Here is a 14,158-nt window from a genome sequence, read left to right on the forward strand (position 1 = left end):
CAGGCATAAAATTTAATTGGTTACGATGTTATTCGAATTCTCATTTTCATCTAAATTTTTGCGCTGTTGAACAAACATTTTAGGAATGACGAAATAAAGACGTTACGAAAAACATATGGAAAATACTGCTGGACAGAGACCCTGACGCGACCCTGACACAACCCCTCCCTCGCAATACACACACATGCACGAAATTCACGCGCACACGCATGAAATTAATATTAATATTAATATTAATATTTATATTTAATATTTAATATTAATATTTAATATCTAATATAAAATGAAAGTGAAAAATGTTTGTCTCTTTTTCTCTTCTAACTTCCGTTTGCCACCGCTCGCCATAACGTAACGCCGTGCTGTGTTTCATTTCTTTCAAATCACTCCCATTCTAAAGAAGTTTTCACTTCAAAAAACAATTCTGATCACTAACGAAAGAGTTAAAGCTTCGGTTTTCAAGAACTCAGATATTGCGATGACGATGACGACGACGATGACGGTAGCGACGACGGCTGTGGCTAATTATACGAAGAAGTAGCACGACGTCTTAATTATAACGTGCTTTCAGTCCTTTTAAGGGATACTCTTAACGCAAGTGGTGTCCGTGGTTAATTGCATCACAGAGATGCATCCGAGGGTAGCGTTGTGTCTCTAATTGAAACCGTGCGACGTTTTATAATTTCCTTTTTCCACAGCGTGACGTATAGTCGCGATAATCTGAGAAATTTGTTTCATTTGAAAACTAACGCGTTTTATTTCACGAAAATAAAGAAAAAGATACTCGAAGATCGAATCTTGCTGAGAAAAAATGAGAAAATATGTCTAGAAGAGGAAAGAAGAGAAAATAATAGAAAGAGAGATAGAGAGAGAAAGAGAGAAGAAAACGAAGAAAGAAATGAAAAAAAAGTGGAACAAGAAAAACTAAGGAAAGATGAAAAACGATGAAAAGTAAAGTTCAGCGAAGAGAAAGTAAAAGCTTCGAAATGTTGGTTTAAAACGAGAGAAGGAAGATGAAAGTTCATCGTACCGGCTTGTCTTCGTCTTCGTCTTCGTCTTCGTCTTCGTCTTCGTCTTCGTCTTCGTCTTCGCCTTCGCCTTTGTCTTACCGATGGAAAAATAAATTAACGAGTAAAAACGAATATCGTGTTTTGCGTCCTTCTAAGAAAAGGAAAAGAGCTGGAAAAAAATGATTTGAAGAATTTTTCTACTTTCTTTATATTTCCTATCTTTTATTTTTGTACTTTGTGCTTTCTCTCTCTCTCTCTCGCTCTATATATATATGTAGGAGAGTTTTAAGTGTAGCAGAGGTAGACAAAAACTAGTATTCAGTCCTTTCTGTGGATCTTATTTTATTGAAAAGGAAAACTCTATTCAGACTAAAAGAAAAGATCAGGTAGGCCATAAAACCATAAACGAACCTTAAGGATTATTAGGATATTGGTGTAATAAAAACCGTGTGTGCAGTGTCGGGACCTTTTGAAGAATTTCAGATAGCTGTGTAAACATATGCGATGCCATAAAAAGGGTAACATTCCGATGTGCTAGATTAAGTTTCTGTATGCATAGTTCCCACTACCGAAAACCATAGGCTGTACCTGTCGGTGGACTATGGGGTGGATCCTTATGCTATTGGTCAGTAAGATTTGTAAGCTTCTTCCCTCTCAAAAAGGGGTGTAGGTGATTTTTGATATAAAAGACATGGAAAGAAATAAGAAAGTAGCAGTCTCGGTGGTAGAAGTAAAGCAGTCTCAGTCGTAGAAGTAAAGCAGTCTCAGTCGTAGAAGTAGTTAAATATCAGTTGTAACAGTCGCAGTTGTATCAGTTGTAACAGTCGTAAGAATTCAGTCGCTCATCTAAGTTGTAACCGTAAGATTGTGAAACTAATATTGTACCTTTTCTAATACCTGTTTTAAATAAATCTTATTAGTAGGATTAAACTGGGTGTATGTTCACCTCGCACCTCTCACCCTAAATAAATTATCCCTATATATATATGTGGGACGAGCGCCTCCATGCCAAACTTATTGGGCATTCGTGGGAAGGATTGGTCGGTGGGCCCTGGATAGCTCAATTAGTTAAAGAGCAGTCGCCCGGAAAGCGAAAGACCGTGGTTCGAATCCCAGTCCAGTCAGTTTCAGCGGTCCAATTTTTTTCACGAATCCCACACATGGGGGCTCGTCCGGGATGGAGGGTCTGCTTCGTTAACACGTTCCACAGTTTTAATCTTAGTGAGAAAAAAAATTAAAAGAATTTTAGTGAGAAAAAATTAAAGAATCTTAGTGAGAAAAAAAATTAAAGACGAAGTTAAGACGAAGAAAGACGAAAGTTGAAAGTTGGTGGCGAAGGACGCCACAAAAAGAGGAGATAAAGTTGGGTGGTATAACATTCGGGGTCGAATGTTGTTAAAAGGGGAGGGGGTGGAATGTGGGACGAGCGCCTCCATGCCAAACTTATTGGGCATTCGTGGGAAGGATTGGTCGGTGGGCCCTGGATAGCTCAATTGGTTAAAGAGCAGTCGCCAATTTTTTTCACGAATCCCACATATATATATATAATCTCTTTCTCTCTCTCTCTCTCTATATATATATATATATATATATATATATATTTATAGAAACATATATGTATACTTCTTTTTTTGTCACTTTCTTTTATTTACAGAAATTATTGCGTTATTAATTCTGCATGAAATTTCTACGGATCGACGTTACTAAATATTTATTTATTTTTTTCACCTTATGAATAAAACTAAAAATTTTTCTGCTTCGGCAACCAATTTATTTACTTGACCTTTTTACTTCTTTTTTTTCGTTTTCCTTTTCTTTTCCTATTATTACTTTCCCATCATCCTATATTTCTTTTTTGATCTTTCTATATTATAAATTTAATAAATTGTTCAATTTCTTCAAATATCTTATTTATTATCCTCCTTAGTATTACAATCTTATTATTAAAATCATAGAAGTAGAGAAATAAATCATCGAAATCCTAAGTTTTATTCGAAATAACTAAGCGTTTTGGAAAAGCATATAAAAAGAATTTTGTTCCATATTAAGATTAATACTTTTAGGAATTAATAAAATTATATATGAATTGACAAAAGGTGAGTAGTTAAAGTACGAGATTGAAATTTGATTCGTCTTTAAAGTCTTCTTGTACTTTGAAAACCAATGTTCTCTTATTGTTATGCTGTTTTATCGGATCTAATCTACCAATCAAATTTTAATTTTGTATCTTAACTACTCGCCTCTTATAAATTCACATATGACCTAATTGAAATATGTAATTTTGTCTTCTTTCATATTTAATTAGATCAGTATAGTTATTTCAGTGTTTAACTATTTATTTCACGAATTAACAAATTTTAAAAAGTAATTTCAACAATTATATCTCCATTGTTTTAACAACCTTTAGACCGACAGGAAGTATGTAAATATACAGTATAGTTAAGGTATTGCGATGGCAAGATAATTCAAGCTTTAATAATTCATAGTTAGGAACTCACAATGGAACATTTACTCGAAATTTTTATATAAAATATTTTCATTGTTTAAGAAGATTAATTATATGAACATTTGTAAAGAAAAATATTAAAAATTTGCAATAAAGATTATTCACAATATTTTCATCGTTTTAAAACTTATATTACTTATTCTAAGAGGAAATATTTATTCATTGGATGAAATGAGTGTTACATCTGATCTATATTTTTCATTTTTTGCAAAACTTATTTAATTCATTTCATCATACGATAAAATATCTATCTCTAATCGCATCGAGAAGTTGATCGCTTCTATGAAAAAAAGTCTTTGTCAGCACGCGTCTGTGACACCAACAATCTCTATTCGAGTACCATTCGATCGAGCGCGCTCCACTCAAGCGCCACTTCAATCGTATTTTCCAATTCGTATTTTATAATCGCATTGCACTGCATCGTGCTTATTTCCTATCGCATGGATGATACGATGATAATAGAACGTCAAACTTTTCTACCCGTATCACGCTACCCTCTTGAAAGGGTAAATTGTTGATTGCAATCAGCATTGTACTGTCACTGGTGAGGTACCACTTTATCGTGATCCATTTTCCTTTACTAAAAATATATCGTTGCTAAGTCCGATTGATTAAATTATTATTATTATATCATTTTCCTCTCAGACTTCGGTCTGGCCTTTTATAGAGAAACTCGCGGACTTTTCAGTCAAGCGTGTTCTCTTTATCCCTTTATATTATTGTGTGTTAACATTGTTTGACGGAGAAATACTACACTGGACCGTTTTTTTTTACTTTTACCTAAAAATTACAGTAGCGTGCACAGTACAGAAATGAGAACCAGCCCATGACCGTAGAACCGCACAAAATCTATAACGCTTTTCTGGCCCTTTTGCAGTTGCGTATATCGCTTTAATATTTAAATATATTTTTTATATAGATTTGTTTCAATATACAGGCAATATATTTTTATGCGGAGGATAGGGACCGCATGAAAGAAATCATACAAAAAATATTCGGAAATTTTATAAATACTTACATATAATCAACAACTTTGTACGATGTATTAACTAAAATTTTTTTTATGCGGCGGACAGGGACTGCATAAAAAAAGTCGCACTTAGAAAATACATCAATTATTTACGAAATAAATCAGAAAATGATTTTAAACAAATTAAATAAATAAATTAGGCCTGGAAAAATTTTAAAAACATTTAATTTTTCATTGTATATATGGAGAAATTTTCAAAATGTACATTAAATAATTCACTGCTACTCGTAATCCAAAACGCGCATCTTCATGTGACGAATTGGTTCAATATCGTTTTCGTCGCTTGAAGATACGATTTCAATTGATTTTGACACCATAAAGTCAGTGATCAGTTTTTGTGACGTCGGTCGATTGGTCAGTTACTTGTACACGTCATAATAGCAAGACATGTATGATCTTAGCTCTTTTTGGAATTTCAAGCTTCTTTCGGAATTAGTATATATTTTAAGAAAATGCGTTTCTAATTTTTTAGAAATCTGAACCCTGCATATATTTTATCGGCTGTAATAGATTCCGGTTCTTCTTGTCTGTCTTCATAATCTATTAAATTATTGATAATGTTACTATCATTGGCAGTTTCGTCCTCAATCACTTCATCTAGACTATTTTCGCCGAAAGTATCCAAGCCCTCTCCGCTGATATTATGTGCGAGCGCAGTAATTTCAGATAATAATGTGGACGCATTTTTGGTTACATTTCGATTAATTACACATTCAAGCCAGATCGTTTTCCAGCACGAATTTAATGTGTGTTGTTTTATTGGACCAATTGCTGTAGTAATATGGTTTATGCAGTCTAAAATTGAGAATTTTTTTAAACTTTAGTCAGGTCTAATTCATCGTTCTCTAGTTTTTTCAGAATGTAGCTAAAAGTTAATTTGACCCAATGTTTCTTAAAATTTGCGACTATGCCCTGATCCAGTGGTTGTATAAGACTCCATTATCGTCAAAGAGTCCACGTAGTCAGGGTTTGTCCACACATGTATACCCACATAACACGAAATGTTTTGAAATCTTTCAGCGAAAGTTTCGTAAAATATTTCCAAAAAATCTTTCAAAAACCTTGCAGACATCATTCTAAAATATTTTGAAAAAAATTCATAAAAGATTTTAGAAAAATATTTTAAAAACATTTCTAAAATATTTCACTGATAGAGTAATCTTTTGCAAGTCTCTGAACGCGGATATTTTCACCTTGTAGAAAGATTTTTTAGAATCCATTTTGAAAGGTTTAAAACTTTTAAGAAATGTTTTAGAAAGTTTTTATGTTATGTGGGTATGTACACTGATAGGAGAAATTAAACTGAGATTCATATACCGCATAAAAAAAATCGCACAAAACAAATCGCATAAAAAAGGATCGCAAAAATAGGATCGCATAAAAAAGGACCGCACAAAAACAGGTTTTACTGTACATGCCTTAATATCATATTGAACGATTTACATTAATAAATTTCGTACGATTTAATATTTCAACGATTAATAATTTATAAATATATTTAATCTAAATTAATGTCATTCTCCTTTATCGGCTACTTTCAAAATTACGATAAATTTTCATTAATTCTACATAAACGCAATAAAAATGAAATTTCAATAGCTCTTGAAATGGAAATCATCGTCGTACGGTCGAAGACGATCTGAGATGGTCGTTGCGCTATTTGAAATCCGCGCTGTAACATTAAGGGGTTATATACAGTTAGACGGCCGAAAAAAAGTGAATTTTCCAGAATTTTTTCTGAGAAACCTTTTAAATTTATTGATCCAAAAATTTATACACATATTATGGTATCTTTTAACTGTATTTTAAGACTTAGTACTAGTAAAAATATTTATTTGAAAAAGAGCTACAGCTGATCTCCAGGAGCTCCTCTCAAAAAAGACGTTTTGCGGTGACCACTATATCTCGGAACTGGATCATCTGAAATTAAAAAACCAAACAGATTTCGTTAAAATAATGTTAAATCTAGTAATTAATCGAAGGAATAAGCAAAATAAAATGTTTTGACAAAATGGCGGTTTCTCAAAAAAAAAAATCGATTCTTCACCGAAATTTCGGCCTTAAATTGTTTATAAAAAAAAAATATCTATCGGAGAGAAAAAATCTTCGATTAATTACTAAAAAATATATTTAAGAAGGTCGTGTTAAAATTTGAGACTAATCGGTTTAGCCGTTTTCGAGTAATGTTGGTCACCGACTTTGATAACACCATTTTGAGAAAAACGCGTTTAAAGTTTGTACCTTGTACTTCCAAGCACTCTGAAACGCCTTTTCAAATTAGCTTGTAACTTTGAAAATATTCACCGGAACGATATGAAATTTTCTGTGTGTATTCTTAAATATATGTACATTAAGAAAATAAAATTAAAAAAAAATCGATTTTTTGAAAATTCTAACTGTATATAACCCCTTAAGACATCACACTTCTTCCGAAAACAACGAACTAGGGGGTGGGATGCGCGCGTACCCTCCCTCCACTAAAATCTTTGTTAGGCTCGCCTGGTTGGAAGCTTACCGAAGAGAAATCGTTCTCTTCTTCCTCGGAACGTTGATGACTACACATGTGGAGCGAAAAAACTACGAACGCATTAATTGGTGAGATCCTTCCATTGTATTCCTCGAACGCGTACTGCGCCGTAGTTGATCAATGCTATTATAATTCAATAACATCCAGGGTTTTTATGCCGCAAGGCTTTTCCCTGACGAGCCAATAAAACAACATAGTGTGTATTAGCTCAACCACGTGTTAATTCATTTTCGTTATAACCCTTCTTTCCTCATTCTTAGCCACTAATTATCGGAGGACTTCATGTGTGAGAAATCTGTGTAGACAATCGTTTAAACTGCAAATTCATTTTTATTATATGAACATAAGCTAGATATAAACTATTCGTTATAGAAACTACTTTGCTAGTTTGATAAACGATTGTTAATATATACAATTTGCAAGATAATTTAATGTTATAGCTTTTGCAGGTGATTTTACAGCATATAATTTGCGAAGATGCCAAATAAAATTGTCGAAAAATTAATTAATTGTTCTTGAGATTTGTTTGAGTTTGCGGGAGCGAAGAATTGTTAGAAATGCTCAACATTAACAATTCGAACCTCGGATCTTACTAAGGAAATTAGATAAAGAATTTCGAATGAATAAACTCTTTTTTTCTCACTTCGGTATGCATAGCAGTTTATTTTCTTGATTTGGTAAAGAATAGTTTACTTTGTCATAAATTAAATTAGGGATGCGTTTTGTTGAACATTGCAATGTACAGTGAATTACATTTAGTAATTTAAATTTTAAACAATTGATATTTACTTGTGTGACGTTCCGCCACGATTCGCCTACCCAAATTTTTCGCAGTAATATAAATCCAGTTGCGCGAGACATCATTCCAGTAATTCGCATGAATAACAATAGAAACAATTACATAAGTAGTACACATAAGAGATTAACCATTACTTGCATTACTCGATATTTCATCCTTTATATTGAAATGAACTATTGGAAGGATTATCCCTTGCAAGGCACACATCGGAACCATAAATTATCTCCTGGAGAGCCTATTTCCTAGAACAAAGAATACTATTCCTCCTCCAGTGTCGTACGTACCTGCTTGACTCCGAGGCCACGTATAGAATCCGACACTGCACTAAGATTGTCCGTTGCACCAATATCCATTGCCCCAAGAACATTTCCTGTTGAATAGAGCTCTTTCTTTTAACCAGCGTGGAAAAGTAACTAACGAATAAACAAATATTGAGGAAAGGAATTGAATATAAGACTCGTCATCTGTAAGACTAAAAGGTTTCAATAGCCACCAACGTTCTCCAATTCCCTTACATGGACCCATTGGCTATCTCATAAATTTCACTGATGCATAAGCGTAAAGGCACAACCAATTAAATAAAAACCTCTCCGAAAATTTCCTTCGCATTCATAGTATCGAGAACCCCCGCCTATGTTTCGACACATGAAGCCTAACGCTAGAACAACAACTACAACGCAGGAGAGCAACCCTTACCGAAATCCTAGAGAATAACCATACCTCCTTGCAATAGAATATTATAAACAATTCTCTCGAACCATCCCTCGTTCTCTCCTTTCCCACGACTGAGTGTCGCCAAGCTAGGACACGCTTATCAAAGTCACGTAGGACTAACGGTAATCTATTCCTGGAATATTCCAGAACGAAAGAATAATTATTAATAACTATCGCCCTAAACCAAGGAAACTCGCGAAACTATGTGTACGACCAAACACACGATTAAGTATGTAAATCTTAGATATGATCGAAAGTATTGAATATGTTGTCTTACTACAGAATTGTATTAAAATACAGGGTGGGGCAATAACTATTAGCACCACAGATATCTTCGAAACTATAAGGTTCACAGAAATATTTGCTGAAATAAAATTGCACAGTACGAAGGGGGCCATCCGATAGCGATAATAGTTTTTTTGCAGGTGGAGGTACTTTGGACATTTGAAGGTCACCTCCATTTTTTCAAATGGATCGGTATGTTTTTGTTTCTGCATCATGATAGAGGAGCTTAAAACGAGTTCAACGACCTATCACATAAGGTCATTGAAGGTCATAGAAAGTACATAAAAGTGATAATTATTTTATCAATGGAAATTTGAATGGCAACATCTACGCTAATTTTATCAAGGATACATTGGGTCTTCTGCTAGAGGAGTTACCTTTACTTACACGACAAACCATGTGGTATCAACATAATGGATGTCCAACACATTATTCATTGATTGTACGAAGAGAACTCGATAAAAAATTTCGAAATCGTTGGCGATAATACTTACAGTTTTGGCAGTAAATAAAATTATACGTTTAGTAGGTGTTCGAAATGATGACCATCAGTATCAATGCAACATTGGATTCTTTTTACAATTGATTGACTTGCAAGTCTTACAGTGTCAGAACTTATTGATGTACAGGCTGCAATAATTCTTTGTTGCATGTCGTAAAGTGTAGTTGGTACTTCTTTGTACACTTTATCTTTCAGTGTTCCCCATAGAAAGAAATCTAGAGGTGTTAAGTCTGGGGAACGAGCTAGCCACGATATTGGACCGCTGCGTCCAATCCAACGATTTCGAAATTTTTCATCGAGTTCTCTTCGTGCAATCAATAAATAATGTGCTGGACATCCATTATGTTGATACCACATGGTTTGTCGTGTAAGTAAAGGTAACTCCTCTAGCAGAAGACCCAATGTATCCTTGATAAAATTAGCGTAGATGTTGCCATTCAAATTTCCATTGATAAAATAATTATCACTTTTATGTACTTTCTATGACCTTCAATGACCTTATGTGATAGGTCGTTGAACTCGTTTTAAGCTCCTCTATCATGATACAGAAACAAAAACATACCGATCCATTTGAAAAAATGGAGGTGACCTTCAAATGTCCAAAGTACCTCCACCTGCAAAAAAACTATTATCGCTATCGAATGGCCCCCTTCGTACTGTGCAATTTTATTTCAGCAAATATTTCTGTGAACCTTATAGTTTCGAAGATATCTGTGGTGCTAATAGTTATTGCCCCACCCTGTATAATTGATCTAAAGATGATAAAATGTTATTGATTAGAAATTGACGAAATGTTATCGATTAAGAAATGACAAGGTGTAATTGACTTGGAAATGCCGAATATATGATAAATATTAGAAAGATAGAAATTCATAAATGATAATCTAAAATATATAAGAATATTATGTGCTTGTATTAGTAGTCCACAAGGACATAAGAACCTTCTAGAACAGAGACGCATAGCAAGCTTGGGCCAGCTAAAGTCAAAGAGTGGGGGTACCAAAGCTACCCCCTTCCACGAAGGACTTTTGGGGGATATAAAAACCAGAGGACATCGCCCCCGCAGTCACTTATAATTTTTCACTTCTCTTTTAGTTTTTCAGTTCACTTATATTTTTTCCTCACTTATAGTTTTCACTGCACTTTTTATCAAGTTATTAATTTTCACAGTTCGGTTCACTAATAACTTATTAACTGTCTCACACACTACTAGCGTTTCTTCTATTCGTTGTTTGAGTATTTTTTGAACTATTTATTCAAATCAATTCAATTCTATTAATCAGTTAAACGATATATAATTATATCTGCCTCTCGAGTTATTGTGTTTGTTCAACCTTCCACTGGAACGAAGCAGTCCAAGCCTCCTGTGCATCTCGAGATAAAAACCACTACTGTACTACAAGCTGTAAGTCATAAACATTTTATATTAAATAAAAAATTATCATTATTAATAAAATTATAATCAATATAAACTGGGATCTGAATTCCAATCCAAAGGGAATTCAGCAAGACATTGCTCGATTCTTAGTGATAAGCAAAGTTTCTTGAAAGAAATTGAAAATAAAATGTTTTCTCTCTCTATTCCTTTTTATTTTATGAATCTTAGAATGTATTTATTTTCTAATCAGTGACGATTCTATTGTACCTCTTAAGTCTTTGGAAAGGAGAATTGATATTTTTAATTCAGATAGACATAAACAAGATTTTGAGTGACTTCTTGTCCGTGCTTCGTTAGTCTTGTACTTTAATTTCTTATTAAAGCTTATTTTATTATTTATTAAATTTTTTTCTGCTTCTATAAAGCACAGTTTTTAATAAAATCTGTTAAGTAAGTTCATCAATTTTATCGAAGCAGCTGTGTTTCGTCATTTTTCTATTTCTAACCATATATATAAGTATTCTTTATTTTAGAAAATCTAATTTAATCCCTTAGATAAATAATGAATACTATGGATGAACCTTCGTTTGGAAGGTCATAAAACTAAAGAAAATATATATCTTTTTATCTTCGAATTTACGATTTGTTTATAGTTTACAGTTCTGACTATGTAAGTATTGTTGGGAATATTCCAAACCGACAGTATTCGTTCAGTTCCTTCATCCAATGAAAATTTTTGTTTTCGTATACAGAAAGTTTGCAATTTGTTTTGTATATAATTTACAACATTGTTAATCTACAATAATTTGTCTGACTTATCGCGCATTAAATCATTATTACAAAAATGTCATATTTGCTATATTTATTTAAATCGGTTATTTATCTGTTATTTATGTTATTAATGTTTTACATTCACCATAAAAATAATTATTATACTTTTCATTTCATATTTTGTATAAATTACATGCAATACAGTATGGTTACTACCAAATGTGTTGTATATTTTATAATTATTTTTTTTATATGTTCTTTATCAATTAATAAATATTAATTTGTGTTACTGGCAAAAAATGCGTAGTGGACAGCTTACGATCTAGCGTGACGTGTTCGATTGGCTAAGTATTAAGATAATTTAAAAAGGTCATGGTTTTATTCATAAATGGTGATAACGTATAAGTTTCATTCTTAAGTCAAAATGGATCTTAAACTGAAATAAAAAAAGCGTGAATTTTTTCAAATGATCTATTATAACTGCAAATTTATCAAGTCAATGATAAGCTGACTCTTTTGTTCAAGCTTCTTAATTAGAACATGCTTAAATGTCACTCTTATAGTAGTAATTAGAGAAAGGGTACGTTTGGTATACGTTGTGAATTCAGTGCCAAAATATTCAAGGGTTTCAATTGGAAAGATAGATATATACCTATTATTACATTTCTAGGTATATGTGAGCAGTATGTAAGTTGTAAATCAGAAAGCCTATGTATATATGGTCTGTTTATTTTGAAAGTGGTCCATCTCCATTTTCCAAAAAAATCGAATTAGCTACTGTAATAGTTACATTTTTACATGATCTTTTCATTCTAAAGCAATTTGTTACAAATATATTTAAAATCATGAAGATATTGTAACACAAAAATTTACCGATCAACAGAATGATGAAAAGTTTATTTTGAAAGTGGCTTATCTCTATTCGTCATTTATTACTTTCCGGTTTCACCTAGTTAGTGTACAACTCTATGTTATGTATCAATAAAGCATTTGATTTTGCATATATTCTGAGTAAATACGATAATACTTTATTGTAAATAAAATGAGACAAAAAGATTTTGTAGTAACAATATTATTAGAAGACGCTATTTTGAGAAAGGTAAAAAATTTTGATAAAGAATCTGAAGAACTGGTTAAACATATGTTGGATGCGTTTTGTCAGAAATAAACCGTGTAAAATTTTCTATAAGACATCTGTTGCGTATTGCGCAATGTGTGATGTGAATTGTGTGGTGTTGTTCGGCGCGATCAAATTTTTGAACAGGACCCACAGAAGCGGGACCTACCGGCGCCGGTTCTTTCGGCGCATGCGCTAGCACAAGTGGACACAACGCTACTTCTTTAAGATAAGGCTTTCCCACGCAGCTTGATTTCCCTCTACAACCCTATGCTCGTCGGCGGACCATGGAGAGTGACCCGACGGTCATTGGTCAATCAATTTGGGGAAGGGAGGACACAAGACTACCCGCTCCCTATAAAGGGCCACGGAAAATCGTCACTGCATTCATTCAGTCAGCAACGCTTCTCGATTCACATACAACCAACGCATCAAGAGCAAGGAAAACTCATCGGCACCCGACAAAGCAGCCTAGCCACATCTCATCGAGTCAAAAGCAACGCAATCATCAGGCAGCTCAGCATCGGGGCGATAGTTTACAAACAACAACGCAACAGCGTACTATATAACAAACAATAAAGAAACAATTCAATTCACATTAATTCACATTCCTCCACAATCCCTTAAAACCTTTTCCTTTTACGATAAATAAAGAACATCGTACTGATCAAGGCACCTGTACTCAACATAAAATTTTGGTCCTTCGAGCCGGATTCCTGATCCATCTACTTCAGTCGGCGCCTGTGGAACAGCAGTTCTCTTCAAGTGGACGAGAAAGAGGCAGGGAAGACTTAGACTACGCATCAACGAAGCAGCGAGACTCAACTCAAGGCGCACACTCACTCAACACAGGAGAATCAACGCAGCACATAATCATCCTGGAGGCTGGAGTGTAGCATCGCGGGACAACAATACGAAAACGTGAGTCTTGCAATACTTTTTAACGAGTCATCAACCTGAAGTCGTATTCCCCCCTCTTATCTCTTCCCATTTCGTGCCTTTTTATCGTAAAATGTCGCGATCAACGAGAGAGTGTACCGAGGCGCAACTTATACGGAGGCGCGCGCCTTTAAAAAGTAAATTTACAGTTTTCAAAAAGTTCGTAACTGACCTAGAGAATCCTAATGATAACGATATAGCAAAATTAAAATCAAAATTAAAACAAATCGAGTCGGACATGATAACTTTCGAGAATGTTCAGACCGATTTAATAGCGGTTGCCTCCGAGGAGACGTGGGAAATCTACGTAAGGGAAGGTGACGAAATTCGCGAGTCAATCGAAGACGCGTTAATAAAAGCAGAAAGTATAGTAAAAAAATTCGATCATGCCACGACATCAAGTGCTGACCCGGCAATTAATGAACCTGTAATATTGTCATCTGCGAGCACATCTATTGGTGTACACAATCCCCCACGAAGCGATAAACTTGTACAATTGCCACCGGTGAATTTACCGCACTTCGACGGACGCTACGAAGAGTGGCCGAGTTTTGCTGATGGTTTTCAATCGATCGTTGGAAAA

At 34.0% G+C, this 14,158-nt stretch overlaps 1 protein-coding gene across 10 annotated transcripts in view; it reads left to right on the forward strand.

The window, feature by feature from the left end:
• LOC107072763 (uncharacterized) overlaps window positions 1-14,158 on the forward strand; it is a 54,085-nt gene that overhangs the window by 17,664 nt on the left and 22,263 nt on the right. Inside the window, exon 1 of one of the 10 annotated variants that reach the window (XM_089177634.1) lies at window positions 10,638-10,775. The exons of 4 other annotated variants lie outside the window; for them this stretch is intronic. The gene's annotated coding sequence lies outside the window, so the exon portion shown is untranslated. Of the gene's footprint in view, window positions 1-10,637; window positions 10,776-11,729; window positions 13,558-14,158 lie in introns of those variants that run through there. 5 more of the 10 variants (XM_089177638.1, XM_015332947.2, XM_089177636.1 and 2 more) reach the window with 5 other exon arrangements.

The sequence above is a fragment of the Polistes dominula genome, unplaced genomic scaffold (genome assembly GCF_049000335.1).
Source record: "Polistes dominula isolate Pdom_NZ unplaced genomic scaffold, Pdom_raw_medaka contig_24, whole genome shotgun sequence".
Classification (NCBI taxonomy): Eukaryota; Metazoa; Arthropoda; class Insecta; order Hymenoptera; family Vespidae; genus Polistes; species Polistes dominula.